At 43.2% G+C, this 19,166-nt stretch overlaps 1 protein-coding gene across 1 annotated transcript in view; it reads left to right on the top strand.

The window, feature by feature from the left end:
- The first annotated feature begins 314 nt into the window (after positions 1-314).
- Positions 315-19,166, top strand: part of p2ry1 (purinergic receptor P2Y1) — a 161,821-nt gene continuing 142,969 nt past the window's right edge. The window contains exon 1 of the mRNA XM_059992475.1: positions 315-343. The gene's annotated coding sequence lies outside the window, so the exon portion shown is untranslated. The remainder of the gene's footprint in view (positions 344-19,166) is intronic.

Raw genomic sequence — 19,166 nt, 5'->3', positions numbered from 1 at the left:
CTACTCTGACACTGAGCAAGAGGTTGCAGTCGTGTTACTACTCAACCAGCTTTGCTTGCTCATTATAATCCCCAGATATCCCACTACCTTCTAGTGTTCTTGAACTCAGAATGTCACAGGACCTTCTACATCCACCCGAGTCACCTTGATCAACGTCCTATTTCAAGGGTGGTTTAGTACAGCATTAGAGACTCAATTAAGGGTTTTATGCTTGAATCTCCGGGGTAGAAATTGGACCCACAACCATGTGACTCAGAGGCTAGAAATGCCGATCGGGTGAACAGCTAACAATGAAACAGGAAATGAGAAGACTTACAGCCCACAGAAAAACCAGGAATAAACGGTCAGTAGTAGACTGTGGTTAGGCATGTCAAATTATGTATTAACAAGCTAACACAGCTCACTTCCTTATCTCCCACAGGCATATCTAGGCAGAGTTGATTTCATGTCCATTGCAAGACGCTGTTTCTCTGCCTCTTTTGAGTTTTGCCAGATTATTTAATCTGAGTAGAATTAAACCAGTAATTCAGAAGCCTCGATAGAACGGCTGGAGAGGGGAATCCATGTACCAGAGTTACTCGAGAACTTGAATCTATGTACTTGAAGTGGGAAAAACTAATTGGTATTGTGAAGATAAAACTACTTACTGTTGTGAAAAGCCTTCTAGCCCTAATGGATGGCGATCTGCTTTCCTTACCTAGGACAATAAATTTTAAGTTACTCACAAGCTCTTACATTTATGTTTATATAGCAGGGAACCTTCAGCTCAATTGGCCCATAGGAACTTCTATCTACATTAATCCCATTTATTTGCTGTTGGCCCACATCGATCTATAATTTTCCTATCAATGTTCAAAATTCAAAGTTCAAAAATTCAAAATGAATTTGGTATCAAAATGCACATATGTTATCTTACACTACCTAGAGATCCATTTTCTCACAGGCATTCGCTTTAGACTGATGACTGTGTGGCTAGGTACAGCTCCAACACCATATACAAGTTTGCTGATGGTACCACTGTTGTGGGCCATATCAAAGGTGGTGAATCAGTATACAGGAGGGTGATTGAACATATGGCTGAGTGGTGTAATAGCAACAACCTCTCACTCAATGTCAATAAGACCAAGGAACTTATCGTAGACTTCAGGAGAGGGAAACCAGAGGTCCATTAGCCAGTCATTATCAGAGGATTAGAGGTGGGGAGGATCAGTATCTTTAAATTCCTGGGTGTCACTATCTCAGAGGACATATCCTCAACACATCATATACTGTAAATGTAATTGCAAAGAAAGCACAACAGCGCCTCTACTTCTTCAGGAGTCTGTGGATATTTGACATGTCATCAAAAATCTTGGCAAACATCCATAGTTGTGTGGTGGGACGTCTGCTGACTGGCTGTTTTACAGCCAACCATTAGGCACATCTACATGAAACATCTCCTGGGAAAGCAGTGTCTATCATTAAAGATCCTCACCACCCAGGCCATGCTCTCTTCTCTCTGCTGCCATCAGGTAGAAGGTACAAGTACCTCTGGACTCACACCACCAGCTTCAAGAACAGTTACTACCCCTCAACCATTAGGCTTTTGAACAAAAAGGGGATAACTTACACTCATTCTATTTCTGACGTTCCCACTACCGATGGTCTCACTCTATGGGCTCTTTATTTTCTTATGTCATGCTCATTATTTATTGCTATGTATTTATCTTTGCATGTGCACAGTCTGTTGTCCATTGATCCTGTTTACAGTTACTGCTCTATAGATTTGCTAAGTATGCCTGTGGGAAAAAGAATCTCAGGGTTGTATGTGGTGACATGTATGTACTCTGATAATAAATTTTACTTTGACTTTGGCATTCACAGGAAAATGAAGAAATACAATTGAATTTTACAAAACAGAAGTTTACATAAACAGACAAAGACGGACAAACATCAGTTGCAAAAGAAGGCAAAATATGCAAATGAAAATAATACTGAGCACGTGGACTGTAAAGTGTCCCTGAATGTGAGCCTGTAGGTATTGGTATATGGTTGTCACATGTACCACGACACACTGAAAAACTTGCCTGGTATCCTGTTTTTGAAGATCAAATCTTTACACAGTTGGAATTGGGTAAAACATTAACAGTGCAGAATAAAGTGTAAAAGCTGCTAAAAAGTGCATGTGGGTAAACGATAAATGAGGTAGAATATAATGAGGTAAATTGCCAGGCCAAGAGTCCGTTTTATTGTACAAGAGGTCATTCAGGGGTCTGATAACAGGGGTAGAAGCTGTTCTTGAGTCTAATGGTGCATACTTTTAGATGTCTATATCTTCTGCCCAGCAGGAGAGGGGAGAAAAGAAAATGTTCAGTGGAAGAGATCATAGAATCAGCTTTGGAGTTTAGAGGCTATCCATGCTGGTTTAGAAGCCTGATGGTTGTAGGGTAAAAACTGTTCCTGAACCTGGTGCTGTGGAACCTAAGGGTTCTGTATCTCGTGCCCAATGGTAGTTGCGCTAAGGAGGCATGGACTAGATAGTGGTGCTCATGTATGATGGATGCTTTTTGTTGTGGCTGCACTCAATGTAAATTACTCATTAGTAAGGAGGGTTTTTGTGAATCTGTGGAATTCTCTGCCACGAGAAACAGCTGAGGCTGGTTCATTGGCTATGTTTAAGAGGGAGTTAGATATGGCCCTTGTGGCTAAAGAGATCGGGGGGTATGGAGAGAAAGCAGGTACAGGGTTCTGAGTTGGATGATCAGCCATGATCATACTGAATGGTGGTGCAGTCTCGAAGGGCCGAACGGCCTACTCCTGCACCTATTTTCTATGTTTCTATGTTTTTGCCTGTGAGGGACTAGGCTGTATCCATGACTTTCCATAGCTGTTTCTATTCCTGGGCACTGTTAATTCCACACCAGACCATGATATAACCAGTTAGGATACTCTCCACTGAGCATCTAAAGACATTTGTCAAAGCTTGGGCAACATGCCGAATCTACACAAACTTCTAAGAAAGTGAAGTGATAGTTGTGCCTTCTTTGTGATGACACTTCGTGCTCCTCTGATATGTTGACTCCAAGGAATTGAAAGCTACTGGTCCCCTTTACGTCTGTTCCCGTCTCATGGACATTTGACTCCTTCCTCCGATTAGTGATAATAACCTTCTTGGTTTTGCTGATGTTCAGTGAGAGGCTGTTGTTCTGGCACCACTCAACCAGATTTTTAAACTCTTTCCTATCTGTCCTAAAGCTTTGATTTAAACTTTGTAACTGTATCAGCCTCCTCCACCTCCTCTGACAGTCCACTCTACATATTCACACCACCTTCTATTTGAAAAAAATGTGCCCCACAATCTCCTATGAATCTTTCCCTCAAACAAACTGCTGGACGACTCAACAGATCAGACAACATCTATGGAGGGAAAGTATCTTGGCCTCAATACCTCTTTGTAAAATTGGATACTGGATTTCCTTACTTGTAGACCCCAGTCAGTTTGGACACATCTAACACCAGATACAAGCTTGCTGTTGACACCACTGTTGTGGACTTTATCAAAGGTGGTGATGAATCAGCACACAGGAGGGAGAATCAAAATTTGGCTGAGTGGTGTAATAACAACAACCTCTCACTCAATGTCAGCAAGACCTAGCAGCTGATTGTAGACTCCAGGAGAGGGAAACTAGTGGTCCATAAGCCAGTCCTCATTGGAGGATCAGAGGTGGAGAGGGTTAACAACTTTAAACTCCTGGGTATTACTATCTCAGAGGACCTGTCCTGGACCCAGCATGTAAATGCAACTGTGAAGAAAGCACAGCAGCGCCTCTACTTCTTTAGGAGACTGTGGAGATTCGACATGACATCTAAAACATTGACAAAATTCCATAGACGTGTTGGGGGCAATACATTGGCTGGCTGCCTCACGGCCTGGTATGGAAACACCAATGTCTTTGAACAGAATATCCTACAAAATATTGTGGCTTTGTCCCAGAACATCATAGGTAATGTCTCCCCAACCATAGAGCACATCTACATGAATCTCTGTTGCAGGAAAGCAGCATCCATCATCAGAGATCCCTACCATCCAGGCCATGCTCACTTCTCACTCTGCCATGAGGTAGAAGGTACAGGAGTCTCTGGACTCACACCACCAGGTTCAAGAACATTTACTGTCCCTCAACCATCAGCTTCTTGGACAAAGGGGATAACGTCATTCAACTTCCCACAACTAATGATCTCATAACACGCTAGTGTTATGGTCCGGTCCGGAGCCCGCATTCCGGGTCTTGATCCGGTCCGCAGACTCCGGATCTTCTAGCCATCCCTCCTTTCACCCTTAAGCCCAAATAGGATCATCTTGGCTTAAGGAGGCGCACCTGATGCCTATCGGCTGGCAGGTGTATATAAGGGGCTCTGGGACTGAGTCTAGTTGGGGGTTGCCTTATTTATTCTGTTCTGACTGATTTGTTATGTTTGCCTTGGCTTGGAGTACCCACTGTTAATCAACTAGTTCTGTGAGTCAGTCTTGGAGTCACCTGGACTGAGCTCCTTTCTGATCCCTTGCCTCTGTAGGGTAAGCAGGCTGGACTGCTGTTACCTGGTGGGGGACTCTGACCCTTCCTACCTATCTCTTCTGATGGGTTGTGCCCTGTGACCTGTGCAGGCCCCTATGTTCCTGCCTGGCAGGCTGGGATCTGCCCAGAAGTTATGTGGCCTGCCCAGAGGAGTCTGACCCTTTCCTACCCCTTGCTTCTGGTGGATTGTGCCCTGCAGCCTGCCCAGCTTCCCTGTGACCTGCCCAGGCCCCTGTGTTCCTCCCTGGGAGGCCTGGCCCTGCCCAGGAGTTATGCAGCCTGCCTGTGGGAGCTATCCCAGCATTCCTTGTCCCATAGACCCATCCTCTAGCCTAGCCAGGGCCCTGCCTGCCTTGAACTATCTCTGAACCCCAGGATCACCTTGAACACCATGTCTGTCATGCACACCATGGTCTCCCCATCATGTATTATCCTTTAGTTGTTCCTGTTCTGCCCCTAGTACTTCAGTGCCTGTGTCCTGCCTTGTGACAGCTAGAGGCAGGAAACATGTTCCTGATATTGGAGAGTCCAGAACCAGAGGCCACAGTTTAAGAATAAGGGGTAGGCCATTTTGAATGGAGTTGAGGAAAAACTTCTTCACCCAGAGAGTTGTGGATCTATGGAATGCTCTGCCTCAGAAGGCAGTGGAGGCTAATTTTCTGGATGCTTTCAAAAAAGAGTTGGATAGAGCTCTTAAAAGATAGTGGAGTTGAGAGATATGGGGAGAAGGCAGGAATGGGGTACTGATTGTGGATGATCAGCCATAATCACAGTGAATGGTGGTGCTGGCTGAAAGGGCTGAATGGCCTACTGCACCTATTGTCTATTGCCTTCTGAAATCTAGTTGATCTTTCGTTGATTGTGTTGTAGTTACTATTCTATAGATTTGCTATGCCCACAAGAGAATGAGCCTTGGGATTGAATATGGTGACACATATGTACTTTGATAATAAATTTACTTTGAGCAAGGTGGACACTGAGTGATAATAAAGCTGATCTGATTTTTGAGAGAGGTGGATGTCCCCAACAGACAATCTGTTCAGAGGGCACAGTGGATGTGAACCTGGCCAACCTGTATCAACATTCACACTTCCTCTGGGAAGTTCACCCAGACTCTGTAGCAAAGGAGCAATTACATCATGGGGCTTTCAGTTTAATAACAAACTGTCTTTAAGTTAATGATTTATTGGTTTAAGTTAGTCTCACAACAAGGTCTGTGGACGACTCAGAGCAATGCACACAAAACACTGGAGGAACTTGGCAGGCCAGGCAACATCTATGGAAAAGAGTACAATTGACGTTTTGGGGCAAGACCCTTCAGGCTGCCAGTCCTGTTGAAGGGTCTCGGCCCAAACCGTCCACAGTTTACTCTTTTCCAGAGATGCTGAGTTCCTTCAGTATTTTTGTGTGTATTACTTTGATTTCCAGCATCTGCAGATTTTCTGTTGTTTGTGACTGGACTAACCAAAGATTGGCTTTCTCCCAGACATCTGCCCCTCTCCCTAGAAATGAATGCAATCTCTGTATCTGAGACAGGCGAGAGATTGCCCAAGTGTAGCGTGGAGATATCCCGTCATAATTAGAGAAACCAAAGGAATTGTCACTCTGCCATCGGACAGCAGGACGAGCCCAACCTCAGAGCTCAATTGAAGCAGTAGCAGGAAACAGCTCGCTGAGGGAGTTTGAGATGCGTGGATTTGCGCCAAGTGTTTACAATTTTTAGTTTGGCCTTTCAGGGTAAGATTCCCTGCATTAGTGCATTACAGCCATTAAAGATCATAATTTCTCCCCCAGGGAAAAAACAAAAAGCAGAATGATTTACAGAAGGTCACCAGACATTCTGCGTTCTAAACAGAAAGCCCTCAGGATAGCAATTTATGTAAATAAAATATTAAATAGTAATGCAGATGGTGCCTACTAAAGAAGCTGAATTGATGGTAAGTACAAATTGGCAGTGTGCTACCATCCTTGAAATTCTACACACAAAGAACGTACACCTGTACAGTATAGTATGGGCCATTCAGTCCACAATGTTGTGCTGGCATTTTAGCCTGTTCTATGATCTTTCTCTCCAACACAGTCCATAACCCTGCGATAGGGTGACATGGTAGCATAATAATTAGCACAACACTTTACAGTAGCAGTGACCCAGGTTCAATTCCTGCCGCTGCCTGTAAGGAGTCTGTACGTTCTTCCTGTGACCACATGGGTTTCCTCCGGGTGCTCTGGTTTCATCCCACAGTCCGAAGATGTACCGGTTGGTAGGTCAATTGGTCGTTGCCAATTGTCCTGTGAAGAAGCTTGGATTAAATTGGGGGATCACAAACAAGAGAAAATCTGCAGATGCTGGATACCAAAGTAATATACACAAAATTTTGAAAGGGATAGATAAGATAAAAGTAGGTGAGACCAGAACTAGGGGACATTGCCTCAAGATTCAGGGGAGAAGATTTAGGACAGAGATGAAGAGAAACTGTTTTTCTCAGAGAATGGTGAATCTGTGGAATTCTCTGCCCAGGGAAGCAGTCGAGGCTTCTTCACTACAGATATTTAAGAAACAGTTAGATAGGTTTTTACATAGTAGGGGAATCAAGGGTTATGGGGAAAAGGCAGGTGATGGAGCAGAGTTTACGGACAGACCAGCCATGATCTTATTGAATGGCGGGGCAGGTTGGATGGGCTGGATGGCCTACTCCTGCTCCTGTTTCTTACGTTCTTATGTTCTTCTTAAAATACTGGAGGAACTCAGCAGGCCGGGCAGCATCTGTGGAAAACAGTAAACTGTCGACGGTTCGGGCTGAGACCCTTCATCAGGACTAGCAGCCTGAAGAATATCGGCCCAAACCGTTGATTGTTCACTCTTTTCCAGAGATGCTGCCTGACCCGCTGAGTTCCTCCAGTATTTTGTGTGTATTAATTTGGGGGATTTCTGGGCAAGGCTCGAGTCTCAAATGGCCCGTTCCCCACTTTTATCCATCTAAGTCTGTTAAATATCCTGAATGTATCAGCATAACCACCACTCCCAATAGGGCATTCAGGAACCTACCACCCTCTGTGTAAAAATACAATAACTGATATCTCCCCCTAAGCGTTCCTCCACTCACCTTATAATGATGTCCTCTGTTATCAGCTTTGAGAACAAAGGCACTAGCTGTCCACTCTGTCTGAGCCTCTTAATCTGATGCACCTCAGTCACATCACCTCTCAGCAGCCTTCAAAAGGCAAAACAGAAGTTGGGACTATGCGGAGGGTGCTGCCTGTCAATAGCTGAGAAAAAGGAGCTGGTCATCAGGTATGAGGTGCAACCAGGGCTGCTGTACTTGGCACAGGTGTGGCTCACAGGTGTGCCCCCATGTCTCCAGCTTGGGAATCACCTCAGCTGTCCTCAGGTCTATCTGGGGATCCAAGATGGAGTGGGTCAGATGGTTCACAATGCACAAGTCCATAGACAACCGGGGCAAATGTGTACCCAGTCGCCTTCACCCTGATGACCGCCTTCGTGTGTGGCTGTGTGTGGAACCTAAGGACATGGACACCACGCACCACTACGTGCCGACATATCTGTCCCTGGTGTTGTGAAGGATGGGTCTGTCCTCAATGCCGCACAACGTCCCAAACAGCCAGACGCTGCCGCACTAGCTGTCCTCCGTGGAAAAGGTCTTCCAGACCAACACTTTGATCACAAGTCCACCAGGCAGTGGTCAGCATGGAATGTCTTGCAGACAGTTCAGAAGAAGGGCTTGATGAACAGAGCGGGATTGCTTCCTGAGCAGACTATCCAGACCATCTGACAGAATGCCTCATCATCGGACCTCACCAAGACCTTGCCTGGCTGATGGTGAGGGGGGCCCTCCAAGGCAGATCCTTCTGGGCCATCACTCCCAAGTTGCGCTGCTTGTGGGATGACCATAATGGGGACAAGACGGTCACTCACCTCTTTGGGAGTGGAGACAGATACTAGGGCCTATGTCATGGTTGATCCTGAGCAGTTACGAGAGAGAGCACTCTCTGATCTACAGGCTGCTCCCAGGGGCACACAAGCAGATGAACGTCCAGTGCTGCTGACAGATCATCAATTTAATGAAAGACACCCTTTGGTCAGGCAGCACCTTGAGTTGTCTGTGGAGGACTGCTGCCAACAGACACATCCAGGCTGCAGGAAAACGTGCTGAGGACTGGATTGAAGCTCTGCAAAGGCTTGGTGGGGAAGGGCCACAGTATAGGTTCCTCTACTGGAGAGTTGGGTGAGGAAACCCCTCAACTATTGTAGTTCTACACTGTCCCAGGAGGCCACGTGAGTGTTATTGGTGTGTAGAAATGTAATAGAACAATACTGAAAGCATTGACTATGAAAATAAAAGTGCACGGTTTACTCTTGTAAATAATTATTTATTATGAATAAAGTTTAATTTGATATGACAAAAACACCTCAGTCAAGTTGCCTCTCATCCTCCTTCACTCCTAAGAGAAAAGAGCAGCTCATTCAACCGTTCCTCATAAGACTTGATGTTTAATCCAGCCAGCATCCTAGTAAAATCCTTTAAAATCCTTTAATCATTAACAAGATGTTTTTACCCACAGAATTGACGCTCACTGGATTTTTTTTTTGTGTTTGTATTTTGCATCATTCTCTGTAGAGACTATTGAGCATGAAAATCCCAGGAGATCAGCAGCTTTTGAGATACTCAAACTGCCCCATCTGGCACCGACAATCATTCCACGGTTAAGGTTACTTAGATCACATTTCTTCCCCACTCTGAAGTTTGGTTGAAACAACAACTAAATCTCTTGACCATCTCTGCATGTTTTTATGCCTTGAGTGATTTATTTATTAATTGTTTGAGTGATTGAGATACAGTGCAGAGCAAGATCTTCCAGCCTGTTGAGCAGCACTGACCAGCAACCCACAGTTTAATCCTAGCCTAATCACAGGACAATTTACAATGGCCAATTAACTTACTAACTGGTACTGTTGCAAGGACCTGGCAGTGGAGCGAACACAAGAGCTGAACATGGGTGCAGAGGCCGAGTCGGGAGGCGTTATGGAGGCGTAGTGAGCATGGAATTGGCGCCAAGGGAGTCTTTACCTGGAGTCTTGATCTGTTTTGGGCCCAATGTTGTTTGTAATATACATAAATGATCTGGATGATGGGGTGGTAAATTGGATTAGTAAGTATGCCGATGATACTAAGGTAGGAGGTGTTGTGGATAATGAGGTGGGTTTTCAAAGCTTGCAGGGAGATTTATGCCAGTTAGAAGAATGGGCTGAATGTTGGCAGATGGAGTTTAATGCTGAGAAGTGTGAGGTTCTACATTTTGGCAGGAATAATCCAAATAGAACATACAGGGTAAATGGTAGGGCATTGAGGAATGCAGAGGAACAGAGAGATCTAGGAATAACAGTGCATAGTTCCCTGAAGGTGGAGTCTCATGTAGATAGGGTGGTGAAGAAGGCTTTTGGAATGCTGGCCTTTATAAATCAAAGCATTGAGTACAGAAGTTGGGATGTAATGTTAAAATTGTACAAGTCTTTGGTAAGGCCAAATTTGGAATATTGTGTACAGTTCTGGTCACCGAATTATAGGAAGGATATCAATAAATTAGAGAGAGTGCAGAGATGAGTTACTAGGATGTTACCTGGGTTTCAGCACTTAAGTTACAGAGAAAGGTTGAACAAGTTAGGTCTCTATTCATTGGAGCGTAGAAGGTTGAGGGGGGATTTGATCGAGGTATTTAAAATTTTGAGAGGGATAGATAGAGTTGACATGAATAGGCTGTTTCCATTGAGAGTAGGGGAGATTCATACAAGAGGACATGATTTGAGAGTTAGGGGGCAGAAGTTTAAGGGAAACACGAGGGGGTACTTTTTTACTCAGAGAGTGATAGCTGTGTGGAATGAGCTTCCTGTAGAAGTAGTAGAGGCCAGTTCAGTTGTGTCATTTAAGGTAAAATTGGATAGGTATATGGACAGGAAAGGAGTGGAGGGTTATGGGCTGAGTGCGGGTAGGTGGGACTAGGTGAGATTAAGAGTTCGGCATGGATTAGGAGGGCTGAGATGGCCTGTTTCCGTGCTGTGATTGTTATATGGTTATATATGGTAGTAGAGAATTCAGGAACGATGCTAGACTTAGCACTGATAATCCTAAGAAACATGAAATGAGGTTACTCATACACGAGTCGTGTAAATGAACGGACAGCTCCTTGTTGTGTCACAGGACTTTTATGCTGCATTTGCTGATGGAAAGCAGGTGATTGTAGTTAATGGAACCTGGGAATGATTGGGAACTAAACGAGGTGTTTGAGGCCCAATTTCTGAGGAAAATAGCAAGGTGCCAGAAGGGACCATGACAGGTACATCTTTGGACTGTGGGAGGAAACTGGAGCACCTGGAGAAAACCCATGCATCGGTGGGGAAGATGTACAGACTCCTTATGGACAACACTGTGGTAAACCATGTATACCTGTCTGGACATGTCCCTCTGCTGACTGCTCCTGTGGCTCCTCCCACAGACCCCGGTATAAAGGCGATTGGGGCACTGCTCCTCCCTCATTCTCTGAGATGTCGTGCTCCCTTTTTGCTGCTAATAAAAGCCTGTCGTTCACTTCCTGTCTCCGAGAGTTATTGATGGTGCATCAAGCACCAGAACTGAATTCCAAACTTCAAAACACCCCGAGCTGTATTAGCACCACGCTGGCCGCCATGCTACCATGATTGGCTGATTGAATGTTTCCATGAATGAGCAGATGTATTTAATTAACATGGCCACTGAGAATAGTTTATGCTCCTTGTTATAAAAAAGATGTGGTTAAAGTGGAGAATGCAGAAAAGATTTATGAAGATGTTTCTAGAACTAGAACACATGAGTTTGGGGAGAAGCTAGCCAGGCTGGACCTTTATTCCTTGGAATGTAGGGGAATTAGTGGCAATGTTACGCAAGTGTTTAAAATCATGAGAGGCATGGGTACAATGAATGTTACCAGTCTTTTCCCCAAGGTAGGAAAGGCCAAAACTAAGGATAGGGGGGGACCTTTGATTTAGGGCAGGGGTTCCAACCTGGAGTCCATGGACCTCTTGCTTAATGGTATTGGTCCCATGACTTAAAGAAAGTTTGGAACCCCTGATTTAGGGTGCTGGGAAAAATTTAAGGGACAACTTTTTCCATAGAGGATTCAACTTTCAATGTAAATTTATTACCATATGTTACCATATAAGTGTTACTATTTACTAAACTGAGATTCATTTCTTGCGGGACTTTACAGGAAAAGAATACAACACAATTTACAAAAAAAACTATACGTAAACAAAGACTGACAAATAGTTAAACAGCCTAGGCAAACTGTGGAAAATAAATACTGTAATACTGAGAACATGAGTTGTAAGGGGTCCTGGAAATTGAGAAATGAGTGAGCTTCCCTGCGCCCGTCCCTCAGGTTTCACCAGCTTGAGCTGAGAGAAAATATATATTAAAAATAATAACAACTTATTTATGGAGAACTCTTCAGACAAACAATATAGTGCAAAGTGCTTTACAATGGGATAAAATGCAAACATAAAAATAATGAACAAAATGATGTTAGTTAAAGGTTAAATAAATAAGTTTTGAGCTGGTGATTAAAGGTGTCAGCTAAATCTGCATCCCTTATAGCTTTAGGTATTGAATTCTATAGTTTAGGAGCATAGTTCAAACAAGCTGACCTGCTAACTTTCTTTTGAGGGAAATTTTTTAAATTTACGAGACAGAAGAAGACCAGAGAGCTCAAGAAGGATAATAAAACAAATGGATCTTTTCAAATGAGTCTTCCAAGTACTTTCCTGTTTATTTCCTCAAACTTTAGGTTGCTTATTCCAAACTGATACTGATTTCCCCCCATGCAGTATCTACAATCCAGTCTATAAACAGAAAATCTTCCAGGATGTTGCCAAAGATTCTCCTGTACATAAAGCAAAAACCTTTGGTCAGTTCTGTCTTGGCCAATTCTCATTCCATGATTAGAGCAATTATTTTCATTAAATACCATTTAGATAGGTTAATGAGAAAGAAGCTATAAAGTATTTTAATGAATTTGTTAATCTAATTTCTGCCTAGTTGAAGCAGATCATGATACACAAGTCATTTAAACACCGCCGTCAAATTAGCAAATGATAAAGAAAGCAATGATATATCTTGTGTCTTCATTCTATTTCTGAGTTCCATTATAGCCAAACCACAAACTGATAATCGTGGTTTTTTTTTTAGAGAATAAATGTATAGAGGGATCGAACAGATATAACGGAGACAATTATCAACTAAGCCCATTAAGTTGCAGGCTATGATCTTTGAGTGGTTTTACAATTCAAGCAGTGAAATATGTTCAATAATTGTTAACAGCTAATGGGCCATCCAGCTTCAGTGTTCATTAAACTGATGGTTGTCCCAGCTGGGAATGGAGCACTTTGTGCAGATGAATGATATACATTCATTGGCCACTTCATTAGGTACACCTTTATACCTGCTTTTTAATGCAAATATCAATATATCAAAGTAACTTTGACTATGGAATGATGGCTGGTGCCAGATGGGACGGCTTCAGTTCCTCAGAAAAGGCTGATCTCCTGGGAGTTTCATGCACAAAAGTCTCTAGGGTTTACAGAGAATGGTTCAAGAAATATAGTCCCTAATGGGAGGCTAATCCAGAAGATGAAGATACATGGGGTCTGTGGCAAATTGGCTGTTTTAATTTAGAACTGGCTTGCACATAGAAGATAGAGAGTGTGGTCAAAGGGATTTATTTGAGCTGGTGGCTTGTAATTAGTGGTGTTCCACTGGACCTCTGTTGTTTGTGATGTATATAAATGAGCTGGATGAAAATATAGATAGGTGTTTTACTAAGTTTGTGGGTAATACCAATTATATCAGACAGTCTTCTATACTATCCACAACTCTGCCAGTCTGATGTAATCAGTTGCAGGTATTGGCAGAGAAATGGCAGATGGAGTTTAACCCAGATAAATATGAGGTGCTGCAAATGCAAGGAGACAGTGCACTGTTAAGGGCAAGACAGGGTGGTTTGAATACGTCAGAAACTGCTGATCTCCTGGGGTTTTCACACGCAACGGTACAGCCCTTCGGCCCACGATGCTGTACAACCATTTAAACTACTCTAAGAGCAACCTAACAATTCAATAGCCCTTCATTTTTCTTTCATCCATCCGCCTATCTTAAATTCCCTAATGTGCCTGCCTCAGCCACCTCCCCTTGCCTCGTGTTATTTTGTCATGCTCAGTGGGAGCACAATGATCGGGACAGTAAAATAAATGATCGCTTATAAACCCTGACCTGTCTGTGTGGAGGTTGTATGCTCTCCCTGCAACTGGACAGGTTCCCTCCTGCTGCTCTGGTGTCCTCCCGCTTTCAGGACAGGAACATAAAAACAAGGATGTAACGTTGAGGCTTAATAAAGCACTGGTGAGGCCTCACTTGGGGTATTGTGAGCAGTTTTGGGTCCCCTATCTTAAAAAGGATGTGCTGATATTGGATAGAGTCCAAAAGACGTTCATGGAAAAAAAATTACAGGATTGAAAGACTTATCATAAGAGGAATACTGGATGGCTCTGGGCATGTACTCCTCAAATTCAGAAGAATGAGGTGGGATCTCATTGAAACCTACTAAATATTGAAAGGCCTCAATAGAATGGATGTGGAGAGGATGTTTTCTATGGTGGGGATATCTAAGAACAGAGGACACAGCCTCAGAATTGAGTGATGTCCATTTAGAATGGAGATGAGTAACTTCTTTAGCCAAGGAGTGGTGAATCTGTGGAATTTGTTACCACAGGTGAATGTGGAAGCCAAATAGGTATATTTAACACAAAGGTTGATAGATTCTTGACTGGTCAGGGCGTAAAGGGATGTGGGAAGAAAACAGGAGATTGGGGCTGAGAGTGAAAATGGATTAGCAGAGCAGACTCAAGGGGCCAAATGGACTAACTTTATTGTATGCTGTTATGGTCTGAACCAAGTAATGAGGTTTGGTAAATTAATTGGCTGCTGTAGATTGCCTCTGGTATGCAGAAGAGTGGCAGAAGTGAAGGGGGCAAAAGAATTTGAGTAAGGCAGGTTTAGGGTAAAGATGAAGCCATTGCCTTTCAGTGTTCCTTAGTGTCAAGGGTAAAAATCATGCAACGTAGTTGTGTAAGTGCATTATTCCTTACTTTTTAATGATGGAAAGCAAAGAGTACCAGTCACTATCTTTGTCCAGAGTTGAAATGTCTAACACTAGAAGGCCAACCTTTAGGTGAGAACGGGGAATATTCAAAGGGGAGGTTCAGGAAATGTTTTCTGACACACAGAGAATGCTGGGTACTTGGAATATGGTACCATAGGTGATTGTGGAGGCAGAAGTAATTATGGCAATAAAGCAACTTTTAGATACAGTACTGTAAAGGAGGAGTGCCAGGGGCGGGAGGTGGCATGTGTGCAGACACACCCAGCCCTGAAACACCAAGCAAGGTCATTTGATTCTAAACAATTAGTTTATTGATCATTACAATGTCTCACTGGTACTTTCCTCTCACATCCCCTTTTCCCAACCATGATTTCCCTCTCTCTGCCCCCTTCCCACTCTCAGGGCACAATAGACACCCATATCAGAATCAGGTTTATCATCACTCACATATGACATGATTTTTTTTTGTGGCAGCAGTACGGTGAAATATATAAAATTGCTACAGTACTGCAGTAAAGTCTTAGGCGCCTTAGCACAGTGCTCTAGGTACATGAATAAGCAGAGAATGGAAGGATATGGACTATGTGCAGGCAGAAGGAGGGATAAGGTGGCATTTATTACCTGAATTAGTTAGAATTAGTTAGAAAGCCTGGCTCTGTTCTGTGTTGTCGTTCCTTCACCATTGCTGGATCACAATTCAAACTCCTAGTCTAATAGCGCACTAGTGGATTTGACAGTCATTTAAACAAAGGTCCCTCCCGTTTCCAAGACGATCACGTTTACAAGAATGTTGTCGGGACTGTAGGACTTGAGTTATAATGCCAGCGAGCTTTATCCACTGAGGATGGGTGGACTAAGACTAGAGGTCACAATACTAAACACCACTAGAATAGACTGAAAGTTTCTAGCAATTGACAAATAAGTCTGCTCAGCTGTGCCCGTACCTCAGGTTTTAACAGTTTGAGCTGAGAAAAAAATTAAAATATAGTAATAATAATAAAGCAATGTTACGTGTGATGATCAACCATTCTAAATTTGATTTGAAATGTTGGTTGTCTATTTCCCTCTACAGATGCTGCTTGACCCATTAAATTCTTCCAGCACCTCATTTATTGATCCTATAGTCAATCCCTTAATTGTCAGAAATGTTCAATATGTCCGATAACCAAGCTATTTATAGAGGGAGCTAGTAATTCAAATTGTCATTGGAGTCCTACTACACACACACCAAAACATCTGGTCAGGAGCTCCTGAACCTCTAGTCAGATACTTTGTACCCAAGAGCCATGAGGTAATATTGCAGCTCCGTAAAACCCTGCTGTGACCACACTTGGTACGTCATGTTTAGTTCTGGTTGCCTCATTATAGGAAGGATGCACAAGCTTTAAAGAGAGTGCAGCGCAGATTTACCAGAATGCTGCTTGGACCAGAGAGCATGGCTTAGGATGATAGATTGAGCATATTTGGGCTTTTCTCTTTGAAGGGAGGGAGGATAAACGAGAACTTGGTCGAGGTGTAAAGATGATAGGAAACATGAATAGAGCAGATTGCTTGAGACATTATCCAAAGCAGAAATGGCGAATATATGAGCCCTAATTTTAAGGTAAGTGGAAGAAAGTATAGAGGTGATGTCAGAGACAAGTTCAATGGTGGGTGTGTAGAACCGGGGGTGGAGGCAATGCACTCAGCAAAATTGGTTCTCACTGTCTACTCTGTTGGCTTCAAAATATGGTTTAGTATACATGAGCCAATTATCTATTGTATAATCAAACTCGTCAATATTTCTAATGCAGCCACCTATTTCTGATTTTTAATGATTATTATCACCCAGTCCTCACTCTTTATGAACCCTGAATACTTCCTGTTTATGGCCTTTTTATAACTCAGCACTCAACTCTGCACATGCTGGGGTGCTCTTTTCACTCGCTGACGCTCTGGCTGTGTTTTCTTTAGTCTGAACGTCTTGCTGCATCTCGGGTTCTTTTTAAAAATATCTCGTCACCAATGTAACTTCAAAACATTAAACTAATTCAAAGGAAGACGTGAGAACCCGAAATGTGAGTCTAGCTTTGAGGGTACTTTAAGCGAGGTGTGCATGTGTCATGTAAGCATTTAATGTATTTTTACATGTAACACTTAAATAATTACTTAAATGAACGAGATTGCTGAATCAAACAATATATATATATATAAGACTAGTCAAATATTATTGTAATATTAAATGCACAACATTCTATATCCTGAAAATTTACATTTTAATCCTTATCTGGATATCCTGAAGTCGTGAGTTGACATACCCAGGCAGATATTTACTTGGGACTCTGACTCGAAAGGGATTGGGTTAGGGTGAGGGTGAGAGGCAGCAGTGACTTACTGAGCTCCACTTACTTTGCCTGGCCAATGTAAAGAAGTGCAATGTTCCATTATCAATGTCATTAAGATGTTTTTGCACAATTCTCTCCTACACTTTCCCAGCAATCCTTCAAGATGGAAGAAGCATTTGAAAATGAGGTCATGTCTTGAATCAAGGCCAGGCATGAGAGCTTGCAATGTGGAATTACCTCATACAGATATATTAATAGTTGCTGAACAATGGAAAGAGGCCATGCCGTCCATTGAGAGAGAGCTGGCTCTGTGAAGGCGTGTAATGAGCTCTCCGGTCCTGTGTGGGGAGCTGGTGAGCGATGGACGCCGAGGTTTCTCGAGTACCCGAGTTTGTCAATTGTTGTTTGACATGATTCTTTAATTGTTGATATTTCCTTGATAAGTTTATTTTGATTTGATAACCTCATAAATGAGATTTGGTGGCAAGAACAGAAAGGCAGATTACTATTTAAATGGAGTCAAGTTAGGAAAAGGGGAAGTACAACGAGATCTAGGTGTTCTTGTACATCAGTCAATGAAAGCAAGCATACAGGTACAGCAGGCAGTGAAGAAAGCTAATGGCATGCTGGCTTTTATAACAAGAGGAATTGAGTATAGGAGTAAAGAGGTCCTTCTGCAGCTGTACAGGGCCCTGGTGAGACCCCACCTGGAGTATTGTGTGCAGTTTTGATCTCCAAATTTGAGGAAGGACATTCTTGCTATTGAGGGAGTGCGGTGTAGGTTCACAAGGTTAATTCCCGGAATAGCGGGATTGTCATATGTTGAAAGATTGGAGCAACTGGGCTTGTATACACTGGAATTTAGAAGGATGAGAGGGGGTCTGATTGAGACATATAAGATTATTAAGGGATTGGACACGCTAGAGGCAGGAAGCATGTTCCCGCTGATGGGTGAATCCAGAACTAGAGGCCACAGTTTAAGAATAAGAGGTAGGCCATTTAGAACAGAGATGCGGAAAAACTTTTTCACCCAGAGAGTGGTGGATATGTGGAATGCTCTGCCCCCAGAAGGCAGTGGAGGCCAAGTCTCTGGATGCATTCAAGAGAGAGTTAGTTAGAACTCTTATAGATAGTGGGGTCAAGGGATATGGGGAGAGGGCAGGAACGGGGCACTGATTGTGTACGATCAGCCATGATCACAGTGAATGGCGGTGCTGGCTAGAAGGGCCGAATGGCCTACTCCTGCACCTACTGTCTATTGTCTATTGATTTGCTCAGGGATTTTATGTTTCTTATATTATGTAAACACAGGCTGTATTACCACTATTGAGCAGGGTCCCTTTGTTAACAGTGTGCACTGGTAATGATGGGACCCAAGTGCAGAGGAAAGACAGACTCTCATGTGGAGATGGCAACCATAGGAGTTCCAATGGTTTGGCCGAGCAACACCACACAACGTAACATTCTTGAATCTGGACCTCATGATATTTATTTATCTATTTATTTATTAATCAGTTTATTTATTTATTTGTGTATTTATTTATTTACTTCATTACTTGTTTACTTACTGAGATACAGAGTGGAACAGGCCCTCAGGCCCTTTGAGTCATGTGCCCTGCAATCCCCAATTTAACGCTAGCCTGATGACAGGACAAGTTACAAAGGTACCAACCGCTACATCTTTGGAGTGTGGGAGGAAACCGGAGCACCTGGAGGAAACTCACACAGTCATGGGGAGAACGTACAAATTCCTTACAGGCAGTGGTGGAAATTGAATGCCTGCAGGCAGGGAGTTGGGAACCAGAGCAAGGCACTCAGGAGGGTAAACAAGCAAAGATAGTGTGCAGTCAGACTGTCAGGAAGGGCAGGGAGATGATAGGATATTATTGCAGCCAGCAGGGTGAGTATCAGTGCATTAGGGATGCAGAATCAAAAAGGGTAGCAAATAGAGCACTCAAGGTGTTATGTCTCTATGCATAAGAGTATAAGAGATGAAGTGGATGATCGTGTGGCACTATTACAGATTATCAGTTATGATGTTGTGGCCATTACTGAATCGTGGCTGAAGGATGGTTGTAGT

This window comes from Hypanus sabinus, chromosome 2 (assembly GCF_030144855.1).
Source record: "Hypanus sabinus isolate sHypSab1 chromosome 2, sHypSab1.hap1, whole genome shotgun sequence".
Taxonomy (NCBI): domain Eukaryota; kingdom Metazoa; phylum Chordata; class Chondrichthyes; order Myliobatiformes; family Dasyatidae; genus Hypanus; species Hypanus sabinus.
This window is presented reverse-complemented; position numbering and strand designations above follow the sequence as displayed.